Source organism: Rhinoderma darwinii, chromosome 4, assembly GCF_050947455.1.
Source record: "Rhinoderma darwinii isolate aRhiDar2 chromosome 4, aRhiDar2.hap1, whole genome shotgun sequence".
Classification (NCBI taxonomy): domain Eukaryota; kingdom Metazoa; phylum Chordata; class Amphibia; order Anura; family Rhinodermatidae; genus Rhinoderma; species Rhinoderma darwinii.
The window spans coordinates 156,544,749-156,557,680 of record NC_134690.1 but is presented as its reverse complement, the minus strand read 5'-3'; positions in this window follow the sequence as shown (position 1 = coordinate 156,557,680).

Here is a 12,932-nt window from a genome sequence, read left to right as displayed (position 1 = left end):
ACACCCCTCAAGGTATTCAAATCAGCATTCACAAAGTGTTTTAACCCTTTAGGCGTTTCACCGGAATTAAAGCAAAGTAGAGGGGAAATTTACAAATTTTATTTTTTTTGCCGAAATTCATTTCTAATAAAAAAAAAAATTGTAACACAGAAGGTTTTACCAGAGAATTGTAACTCAATATTTATTGCCCAGATTCTGCAGTTTTTAGAAATATCCCACATGTGGCCCTAGTGTGATAATGGACTGAAACACAGGCCTCAGAAGCAAAGGAGCACCCAGTGGATTTTGGGCCTCCTTTTTTTTAGAATATATTTTAGGCACCTTGTCAGGTTTGAAGAAGTCTTGTGGCGCCAAAACAGTAAAAACACCCCAAAAGTTACCACATTTTGGAAACGTCTCCCCTCAAGGAATTTATCTAGTGGTATAGTTAGCATTTTGACAGCACAGGTTTTTCGCTAAATTTATTAGAATTAGTGTGTAAAAATGAAAATCGACTTTTTTTCTGAAAAAACATAGAAATTTTTAATATTTACAAGTAATAATAAAGAAAATGCACCCCGAAATTTGTAAAGCAACGTCTCCTGATTACGGCAATATCCCATATGTGGTAATAAACTGTTGATTGGACACACAGCAGGGCTCAGAAGAGAAGGAGCACCATTTGGATTTTGGAGAACGGATTTTGCTGGATTGGATTTAGGTGCCATGCCGCGTTTGCACGGAAATACCCCACATGTGATCAAAAGTTTTTTGTCATTAGAAATTAATTAACCCTTTCAGGACAGATCCATTTTTTACTTTCTTATTTTCGTTTTTCACTCCCCGCCTTCCAAGAACCATAACTTTTTTCTTTTTCCATCAGCAGAGTGATGTGAGGGCTTATTTCTTGCGGGAGGAATTGTAGAATGTACTGGGAATCTGAAAAAAATAGGAAAATATAGGAATATAGGAAAAAAAACTGATTCCATTTTTTGGGGTTTTCGTTTTTACAGCTTTTGTCGTGCGGTAAAAATTAAAACGACAGCGATTTTGGCAGTTTAAATTATTTAAGTTTTTTACGGTGTTCACCGTGCAAGTTAAATATTGGTATATTGTAATAGTTCGGCCTTTTACGGACGTAGCTGTACCAATTTTGTTTATTTTTTTACATTACTTTAGAAGAAAAATGGGAAAAGGTTGTTTTTTTAACGTTAAACTTTTTTCTTTCTCACTACTAATAACTAATTCTTCTACACATTTTATTAGTCCCTTAGGGGACTTGTACCAGCGATTCTTGGATCGCTGGTACAATATACTGCAATACTACTGTATTGCAGTATATTGTTATTTTTACAGGCTTCTGTAACCGCACGATCGCCGTTCCTGTTTGTTAGTCCTGGGTGTCAGCTGTAATACACAGCCGACACCTGCAGCATATGGAGCGGGCTCAGCATGTGAGCCCGCTCCATACATCAACCCCGCACCATGATGTGCTATTAAGTCATAGTGCGCAAGGGGGTTATTGCGCAGCGGATGGTGTGAATATTGCAATTTTCCACTGGTATGCCATTTTAGTGCATAATATGTTGTGCCCAGTTTGTGCCACTGATTACAAATACCTCATAAAACGTTAAGCGGGTTCTCTCGGGTATGGTGATGCCATACATGTGGGCGCAAACTGCTGTTTGGGCACGCTGCAGGGCTCAGAAGGGAGGGACGCCATTTTGCTTTTGGAGCGCAGATTTTGCTTGGCAGTTGTTCTGTTTGGGGTTTTGCTGGTATTTCAGTTTATAATGTGGGGGCATATGTAAGCTGTGTGGAGTACATCAGGGCTTAATAAGAGGGTATAATAATGGGGTAAATAAATAATAATTCATAGATGTGTGGCCGGTATTGCACTGATAAATGGCGCCCGATCTTATCCGATTTTGGAACACTGCACATTTTGCATCGCCATATTCTGAGAGCCAGAACATTTTCATTTTTTCACCACTGGAGCTGTGTGAGGGCTTATTTGTTGCGGGACAATCTGTAGTTTTCATTGGTACCATTTTGGGTACATGCAATTTTTTTATCACTTTTTATTCAAGTTTTTTGCAAGCCGGGTGACCAAAAACAAGCAATTATGACAATAATTTTAGTTTATTTTTTGCAGCGTTCACCGTGTGCTATAAATTTACTTTATTCTGCGGGTCGGTACGATTACGTCGATACCATATGTATATAGTTTTTTTTATGTTTTGCAGCGTTTGCGCAATTAAATCACTTTTTTATAAAATAATTCATTTTCTGTGTAACCATATTCTGAGAGCCGTAACTTTTTTATTTTTCAGTCAAAAGGGCTTGTTTTTTGGGGGACGGGTTGTAGTTTTCATCGATACTATTTTCGGGTACATGCAACCTTTTGATCACTTTTTATTCTCTATTTTGGGAGGGTGGTGACCAAAAAATAGCGATTCTGGTGTCGTTTTTTATTGATTTTTTTGGGGGTGTTCATCATGCGGGAAAAATAACATTATAGTTTTATAGTTGGGGTCGTTACGAACGCGGTGATATGAAATATGTGTACTTTTTTTAACGCGTTCATTTTTTTCCTATAATGAAAGACTCATTATAGGAAAAAAAATGCAGTGTTTGTTTATATAACTTCTAACTTTTATTTTTACACTTTTTTTAAAACATTTTTATTACTTTTTTTTACTTTTTTCACTTGTCCCACTAGGGGACACTTAGACTTGCAGCTTTGATCGCTGCTAGAGTACATTACTCTACACACGTAGTGTAATGTACTCTAACTGTCATTGTGACGTAACTGTCACACTAACAGGAAGCCTCGGAGGACCGGCCGGGGAGGCTGTTCCTCCGAGGCTTACGTACATGGCAACCCGGAGGTCATTGTCTGGCCTTCGATTGCCACGACAAGCATCGGCAGCCCCCACAATCACTTCGTGGGGGCTGTCGATGTGCTTCAAACCCCTTAAATGTGGCGAACGCAATCTGTCGCCGCAATTATGGGGTTAATTGCCAAAATCAGCGGCGATGGTCCGCTGACTGGCAAGACTGGAGTGTCAGCTGTCGGGGACAGCTGACCTCCCGGTTCCCGGACACTGCACCGGGAACTACTCCGCAACTGTACGTCCTGATGCGGGAAGCAAGCCCTCTGCAGGACGTACAGTTGCGGAGCAGCGCGTGAAGAGGTTAAAGACCAACCTTCCACATGAAGGTTGCAACATTCCTGATCTTATCTTCACCATCTTTACTCAATGTCTGCCTCTGATAACTCATTTTCCCCTCTAGGATCACCGTCTGCTTTCCTTCTCTTTTCTATCCCTATTGGTCCCACTGATTTTAACCACCACTCTTCCCTTTTGTTTTAACCTGGCCACAGATCATCATGCCTAAACCGTAAAATATTGTTCCCAGGTATTGCAGTTGAAAGCAATGAATTATTAGAGCCTGCCTTTGTCACAATTTAATAAGCATTCAGCCATGGCAAGTCTGGGGGCTCTTATTAGGTCCCAATTGCCATGGTAATCCATCGGCAACCCACAATTGTGTCCCCGATGAGGTGACAGTGTGAGCCTCCTCGCTCTGTAGTCACTTAGATTTAAGAGGCTAAACTGGCAGGATCAGAGTTATCTCTGATCTGGTCTTTGCAGTAGTATGGCTGAATATTACCGTCGGCACCCGCTGCGGATGGCGCATACGCAGCTACTGTACCCATGCCACGAACTGGGAATACCTCTATGTTGTATTGAAGTCTAGAGGTCTGTAATTTGGAGGTAATCATCTGCCAATTTACACTAACAAGTTAAGGACCAAGCCTAATTTGGCGTTAAGGGCCATAGGAATATTTTTAATTTTTGATCTATGCATTTAGAGAGCCATAATTTTTTATTTTTCCATAAACATAGCTGTATGATGGCTTTTTTTGTAAGATGAGTTATATTTTCCATTTTAGGGTAACTATAACAGTTTTTTTGGGAATAGAAAATTAACAGCAATTCCGTCATTGTTTTTGGCATGTCAAATTTACACTATATGCCATGTGGCATAAATTGTAAAGAAAATAAAAAAGAGGGATACTGTAGGCGCTGCTTGGTTGATAAAAGTTGGTTTATTGCATAAAGCAAGGTAAACAGATTGCTACGCGTCTTCCAGTCCGGCGTAATAAACCAATAAACCAACTTTTATCAACCAAGCAGCGCCTACAGTATCCCTCTTTTTTATTTTCTTTACAATTTTCATCAAGGCAACTCCTTTAGGTGTTTGCGTTTGGGGATCGGCAGCAGCTTGCACCTCTTTGCATTTACCTGCCAGTATTTGCAATTTGGAAAAGGAAGCAAATATTTTGTTTCCCTGGAAAAACAAACCTCTTCTGGCGCCGTGTCCTTTTTTCTTTTATCTATCATTATGTGGCATAAATAACATGTTACAGCAAATAGAGGTGGGAATGTCAGCTCACCTCCCCGGGTGCACGAAACTAACAGTCACCTCCATGCAACGACCTGGTGGTGATAGGGTAGTGCGAGGCGGTATAGGGACACGGTGGCTGGGCCTTCAAGCCCTCCCTGTGGAGCCATTACAGGGAAAATGGAGGGGGTTTGCACTGTAAGGCTGGGTTCACACGTGGCGGAATTTCACTTAAATTCCGCTGCGGACACTCCGCAGCGTTAATCCGCAGCGGAGCCGTTTGTCCATTGACTTACACTTTAATTTAGCAGTGTTCGTTTAGACGAGGCGTAAAATTCCGCTGCGGAGCATAGGCTGCGGAGCGGAATTTGGTGTCCGCAGCATGCTCTGTCTGTTGCGGAGCAGTGGCGGACTCATGGCGGAATTTCTCCATTGACTTCAATGGAGATTCTAATTTCCGCAATGAAGTCCGCAGCTGTCATGCACATGTTATGTGTGCTGCGGATCCGTCTTGCTTTTTTAACTTGACATTTCTTCATTCTGGCTGGACCTATGTATTTCTAGGTCTACAGCCAGACTGAGGAAGTCAATGGGGCTCCCGTAATGACGGGAGCGTTGCTAGGAGACGTCAGTAAATAGTCACTGTCCAGGGTGCTGAAAGAGTTAAGCGATCGGCAGTAACTGTTCCTGCACCCGGGACAGTGACTACCGATCCCAATATACATCTATCCGTAAAAAAAAATGAAGTTCATACTTACCGAGAACTCCCTGCTTCTGTCTCCAGTCCGGCCTCCCAGGATGACGTTTCAGTCTAAGTGACGGCTGCAGCCAATCACAGGCTAATAACAGGCTGCAGCGGTCACATGGACTGCCGCGTCATCCAGGGAGATCGGCCTGGATGCCGAAGGAGGGACGCGTCACCAAGACAACGGGCGGTAAGTATGAAATTCTTTGACTTTCACAAGGGAAAGTGCTGTCCCTTCTCTCTATCCTGCACTGATAGGGAGAAGGGAAGTACTTTTACCGCAGTCCGCAGCAGCTAGTCCGCATCAATTTACTGCACATTTTGTGCAGATCCGCAGCAGAATCTGCAACGCAGATTCTGTGCGGCATTGATGCAGACAGTTGTGGAGGAAATCCGCCACGTGTGGTCATGCCCTAATGTGAATGTTGATGGTAGTAGTTGTAGTTTCCCCCCGGGGCACACCCTGTAGTACAGCCTCCCGGTCTGATGGTATTTGGGGTGCCCTTGTTGGTAACATGGGTGCAGATTGCATACACAGGAGATGGTCAAATAACTTTTAAATAGTATGGTCCTTTACTTCAGGTCTGGTAGGGTATAGATACAATGGCTGCAGGCTGGCAGGTGAGGAGGCAAGGCAAAGAATTATTTCTGAATTTTCTCCTTTGACACTCTCATGAGCTGGATTCGCTTTCTGTGGCAATTACACAACTGGTTTAGTTGTGTGTGTTTCTCCAGGTTTGATCCAAGATCCCTAAACTGGATTCTCTCCTAAGAGCTGCAGGATTTCTTCCTACACAGGAACTACTACTCACTCCAACCGTTTCTGGGTTCTCCCAGAACTAACTGATTCAAAAACTACCAGGGCCCAGCCTTATAGGAACAGTTTTAAACACATATTTTTTCATACCATGTCAGAAATCACAGTACATTGCTGCAGTGTATCTGGGAAACTGCATACACCCTCTTTTTGAAGAAAGCCGTCCTCAGCGTCTGTGGACCTGTAAAACATGAGACATGCAAAAATATACGGCAAACATTTCTAAGTCCTTTAAATCTTTAAGGCACAAAGGTGTAGGTAATTGGGGCGACGACTCTTCTAGAAGGGGAATAGGGTCGTGAATCAATCAATCAACGTAACTGCGGTAGTGTTTATAGTACGGCACTAAACTGGAAACATGGGCGCTTAGGCCCATCTGGGACATAGCAGAGGCAAATGTTCTTGGTCTCTCTTAACCCCTTGAGTACCCAGCTCATTTTGGCCTTGAGGACCCGACCCATTTTTTCAAATCTGACATGTATCACTTTATGTGGTAATAACTCCGGAATGCTTTTACCTATCCAATTGATTCTGAGATTGTTTTCTCGTGACACATTGGACTTTAGTTTAGTGCAAAAATTTGGTCGATAAATTCATTGCTTATTTGTGAAAAACACCAACATTTAGCGAAAATATGAAGAAATTATGATTTTTCCCATTTTAAATGTATCTGCTTGTAAAACAGATAGTAATACCACACAAAATAGTTACCAATTAACATCTCCCATATGTCTACTTTATGTTTGCATCGTTTTTTGAACATCCTTTTATTTTTCTATGACCTCACAAGGCTTAGAACTTTAGCAGCAATTTCTCATATTTTTAAGAAAATTTCAAAAAGCGATTTTTTCAGGGACGAGTTCAGTTCTGAAGTGGTTTTGATTGCCCTATATATTAGAAACCCCCAAAAAACACCCCATTTTGAAAACTGCACCCCTCAAAGTATCCAAAACAGCATTCAGAAAGTGTTTCAACTCTTTAGGCGTTTTACAGGAATTGAAGGAAAGTAGAGCTGAAATTTTCAAATTTCATTTTTTTTTACAAAATTCATATGTAATACATTTTCTTCTGTACCACAGAAGGTTTTACCTGAGAAACGCAACTCAATATTTATTGCCCAGATTCTGCAGTTTTTAGAAATATCCCACATGTGGCCCTAGTGCGCTAATGGACTGAAACACTGGCCTCAGAAGCAAAGGAGCACCTCTTGGATTTTGGGGCCTCCTTTTTTCAGAATATATTTTAGGCACCATGTCAGGTTTGAAGAGGTCTTGTGGTGCCAAAACAGTGGAAACCCCCAAAAGTGACCCCCATTTTTTAAACTACACCCCTCAGGGAATTTATCTAGGGGTATAGTTAGCATTTTGACCCCACAGGTATTTTGCTATATTTTCTGGAGTTAGTCTGTGAAAATGAAAATCTACTTTTTTTCTGGAAAAACTTAAAAATTTCTAATTTTTGCAAGAAATAAAGGAGAGAAAGCACCCCAACATTTGTAAAGCAATTTCTCGCGATTACGGAAATACCCCATATGTGGTAATAAACTGCTGTTTTGACCCACAGCAGGGCTCAGAAGGGAAGGAGCGCCATTTGGATTTTGGAGCTCTGATTTTACTGGAATGGTTTTCAGTGCCGTGTCACGTTTGCAACGCCCTGGAGGGACCTAAACAGTGGAATCCCCCCAAAAGTGACCCCATTTTGGAAACTATACCCCTCAAGGAATTTTTCTAGTGGTATAGTTATCATTTTGACCCCACAGGTTTTTTGCTGAATTTATTGGAATTAGTCTGTGAAGATGAAAAGAGACTTTTTTTTGGAAAAAAAAACAGAATTTTCTAATTTTTATAAGGAATAAAGGAGAAAAAGCACCTCAACATTTGTAAAGCAATTTCTCCTGATTACGGAAATACCCCATTATGTGGTAATAAACTGCTGTTTGGACCCATGGCAGGGCTCAGAAGGGACGGAGCACCATTTGGATTTTTACAGCTCAGATTTTGCTGAATTGGTTTCTGGGGGCCATGTCGCATTTGCAGAGTCCCTGAAGTACCAGTACAGTAGAAATTCCCCAGATGTGATCCCAATTTGGAGACTATATCCCAGAAAGAATTAAATTAGAGGTGTAGTGAGCATTTTGAGCCCTCAGGTGTTTTATAGATTTTATTAGAATTGGTCCGTGAAAATGAAAACATTTTTTTTTTCCAATAACCTGTAGATTTAGCTCAGAATTTTTCATTTCCACAAGGAATACAGGAGAAAAGACACCCCAAAATGTGTTACACAATTTCTCCTGATTACGGAAATACCCCATATGTGGTTGTAAACGGCTATTTGGACATACGGCAAGGGTCTAAACTGAAAAAGTGCAATTTCGTTTTTGGAGTGGAGATTTTACAAAATTTGTTTTTGACGCCATGTTGCATTGCGCTGAGGTACGAGTACAGTGAAAACTCCCGAGAAGTGACCCCATTTAGGAAACTACACCCCTCAAGGAATTCATCTAGAAGTGTAGTGAGCATTTTGACCCCCAAAGGTTTTGCAGAAATTAGTGCACAGTGGATGTTGCAGATTGAAAATTGACATTTTCCACAGATATGCTATTTCAGTGCCCAATGCATTGGGCCCAGCTTGTACCACTGGAGACATACGCCCCATAAATTGTTAAGCGGTTCTCCAGAGTACGGTAATACCCCATATGTGGTCATAAACCGCTGTTTGGGCACACTGCCAGGCCCAGAAGTAGCGCCATTTGGCTTTTGGAGCGCAGATTTTGCTTGGTAGTAGTTTTGTTTAGTGTTTTACTGGTGTTTCAGTTTATAATGTGGGGGCATATGTAATCTGTGCGGAGTACATACATTTTTTGCGTGACACACTGTCGTTTTTATTGGTACCATGTTTGGCTACGCACGACTTTTTGATCACTTTTTATTCCATTTTTTTGGAAACGTGACCAAAAAAGGAAATTCTGCCATTGTTTTTTATGGTATTTTTTTTACGGTGTTCACCGTGCGGGATAAATAATATGATATTTTTTTAGGTCAGGCCGATACGAACGCGGCGATACCTATTATGTCTAGTTTTTGTCTTTTTTTTCATTTTTTTTCTAATTATAAAGGGCTTGATCAGGGAAACAAGGCGATTATTGTTTTTATTATGTAAAACTTGTATTTATTTATTTATCTAAAACTTTTTTTTTTACTTTTTTTTCACTTTTTATTTTACACATACTAGGGGACTGGAAGATCTGATCTTCTGATCCCCTGCACAATACACTGCACTACTTCTGTATGTACTGATGTAGTGCAGTGTATTGTAGCTGTCACTTTACAACTGACAGTTGAGCCTATTACGTCCTGCCTTGGGCAGGACCTAATAGGCTCCCGTACCTGGCAACCAGGAAGCCGTTGCTAGGCTTCCTGGTTGCCATTGCAACCATCAGAACCCCGCGATTTTTCGCGGGGGGGCAATGGGGTGCAGAGGGAGCCCCCTCCCTCTGTATCAATCACTTAAATGCCGCTGTCGCTATTGACAGCGGCATTTAAGGGATTAAACTACAGCGATCGGAGAGGACAGTGATCGCTGTAGTTGCAGTGGGATGTCGGCTGTATATTACAGCCGACATCCGATGAAGATGGAGCGAGCACAGCTCCTGTGCCCGCTTCATCCTCAGGGCGTTACTATACGCCCATTTTCGGGAAGGGGTTAATAAAAAGTGTTTTGTTTTTTTTTACACCGCTTTCTCTGATCTCCTCACGTATCTCACAGAAGTGAGGAGATCAGAGAAAGTGACAGGAGCTTTCTCCTGCAGACGACGTCACAGACGGCTGTGATTGGTCAGTCTTCAGAGACTGACCAATCACAGCAATCGCCGGCATTGGGGACTGCTAATTGGTCCCCAGGCTGGTAGCAGAGACGGTTAGCTGTCAATGACAGCTGCCGCCGCTGTTCTGTCACTATGTGATTTCACATAGTGACAGTTTATTCCTGCGCCGTAATAGTACGTCGAAGGTACGCTGGAATAAGCGGCCAGCGACGTACTATTACGTCAAAGGTACGCAAGGGGTTAAAGGGAATGTGTCGCTAGAAATTATTATATATTTTTTTCAGTTAAACAATTAGTATTTAAGTGATTACACATTGTTTTCATTTTTTAAATTTTTCAAAAGTCAAGAAATATTATAAATTAGATTCTAATCTATAATATTTCCATGTGCTGGGCACTAGAGGGAGCAGTTCCCAAAATTGCAGCATGGTCACTGTGGCAAAGCAGCCTCATTGATTTATGCTGCAAATTTGGGGTGGACACACTCTCCTCTAGTGTCCTCACACAATCCCCCCTCCCTTCTTCTTGCTAGTGCCAGGAGAAGGAAGGTTTTGAATGTCTTCAAACCTTCTACACTGTGTGCCGCCATTTTCTGAGCGACTGCACAGTGTAGGAGGATTAGATACAGGGCTCAGCAGACAGTATAACACGAACATACACGAACAAAATACACCCATCACATACACAAAAATAAATTACCTGCTCCTGCCCCCGTCGCCGCCTCCGCCACCGCCTCCGCTGGTGTACGCTCCTCTTCCTTGCACCTTCGCTTCGTTGAACATATGGCTTCCGGTCCACATGAAAATGGCGCCGGATTTCGCTCTAGGTACGAGCTTCGTTTTGGTTTGTATGGGAGCAGCGCATGCGCGGTTCCCACAGAGACGGTGTACGCTTCTGAGAATGGAACGGCTCCCGTTCGCATTCTCTATGGGGTTGTATGTACAGTACAGTACAGTACAGTCTGCCTGTTGCTTTTGACGAGCATCTTCCATCTGACTGTCCACAATCTCGTTAGCTTCTACCAGGCGACGTTGGTGGTCACTCACCCACTCAATCTTTGGCAGGGGATTGATGGCACCTCAACATCCAAGGTCACATCTGATGGTAACATTCCTTGTCGGCCAAACAGGAGATAGTAGGGTGTGTACCCTCTGGAACAATGGGTGGTGTAATTGCACAGGTACACCAGTTCTGGCAGTAAACTTGGTCAATCAGCTCTTTTCTGGAATGGAACAGTTCTTAGCATCTGAATGAGCGTGTCACGGTGCGGGGGGTGGACCCACTGGGCCGTACCGCGTAGCGGGATAGCAGCTGGTCAACAAGGTACAAAACAATGTCTATAGCTCTGAACGGGTACCTGAGGCAATGTAGACCGTGGCAGGAACACGACTTGACTTTTACAGCAGGTGACGCAGCAGATGCAGCGGGAAGACACGACTTGGCTTTCACAGCAGGTAACGATAGCACAGGATACATGGTACAGGCAACAGGAACGGGTAACACTGGGAACTGGAAAACACTGGGAGACCTTTAGCAAGACAAACTAGGGAATACAATAACGCTCAGGCAAGGAACCAGTGGGCAGAGCCCCTTTTTATAGACCAGCAGCCATTTGGGCTGATAATTGATTTTAGACAGCTGGACGCGTACTGGCCTTTCAAGGCCGTGCACGCGCGGGCGCGCGCACCCTGCGGGAAACAGTACAAGGACCCGGAAGAGAGAGCTGGCGTCTCCCAGGAGGGAGCGGACGCCGAGCAGAGACATGTCCATGGCCGGGATCGTCAAGAGGTGAGTTAGAACGACGACCCCCGGCCATGGACGTAACAGTATCCCCCCTCTTATGCCCCCTCCTCTTGGGACCAGAGCGGGAAAGAAATTTCTTCACGAGGACAGGAGAATCGACGAAAAAATAGGTTTTGGAAATTTCTTGAGAATGTGAGAAATTGCTGCTAAAGATCTAAGCTTTGTAACGTCCTAGAAAAATAAAAGGATGTTCAAAAAACGATGCCAACATAAAGTAGACATATGGGGGATGTTAACTAGTAACTATTGTGTGTGGTATTAATAACTGTTTTGCAAGAAAATACATTCAAATTTAGAAAAATTCAATTTTTTTGCAAATTTTCTCTACATTTTCGTGTTTTTCACAAATAAATACTGAATTTATCGGCCAAATTTTTTCACAGACGTAAAGCACAATATGTCACGAGAAAATAATCTCAGAATCGCTTGGATAGGTAAAGGCGTTCCCAAGCTATTACCACATAAAGTGACACATGTCAGATTTGAAAAAATCGCCTGCGTCCACAAGACCAAAACAGGCTGTGTCCTGAAAGGGTTAAGTGACTCACCGGTGACGTCTTCTATTTCTTTTTCTCCATCCGGTCCAGACCTCTATGATGACTTCTCCCGGTCACAACCCATTTCTGCATTTTGCCACTCAGATGTCTTCAGCTTCTCAATTTTCCAACATTTCTACACCTATAAACAAAGATAAAGTTCTCATTATACCACACACTACGCCCCTAAATTTAATAGCGTACCATACACAGTGTCCCACACACACACACACACACACACACACACACACACGCACACACACACACACACACCGTGCCCCCTGTAGATAGTGCCTGCCATAGAGTGTATACTTTTTGTCTCTTGTTTATTGTTATAGCAGGTGATCAGGAGTCTGGGAAAGCTGGGTGACATTCCCCTTTAAAACTATAACACTTATGTCCTATGAAAATAGCAAAAAGGGGGGACACCCTAGAAATGCCTATTACTTTAATAAGTAGAAAGGAAGGAGATGGATCCAGCGCTGTTTTAAATAAAACGGAAACTAATTCCAAGTTTAATTCCAATGTTAAAACAGGATCAAAATAGAATGATGTCCTGAAGCGCAGGGAGAAGTTACAATGGTATAGGAAGCCTACGCGTTTCAGACGCCTCCTGCGTCCTTATTCATGGCTGGGTTTGACTGCCTGACATGTATAGCTAATATATATATCCGGTTTGACATGTGTTTTCTGATTGCGTACCAGGTGACGTGGGTCTCCCGGAACGCAAACCAGAAATGAAGTGCGGCCTTATACGATAAGCTTTTCCTCTTATATATTTAATTTCTTACAATATCTAACAATTGATTCAATTCT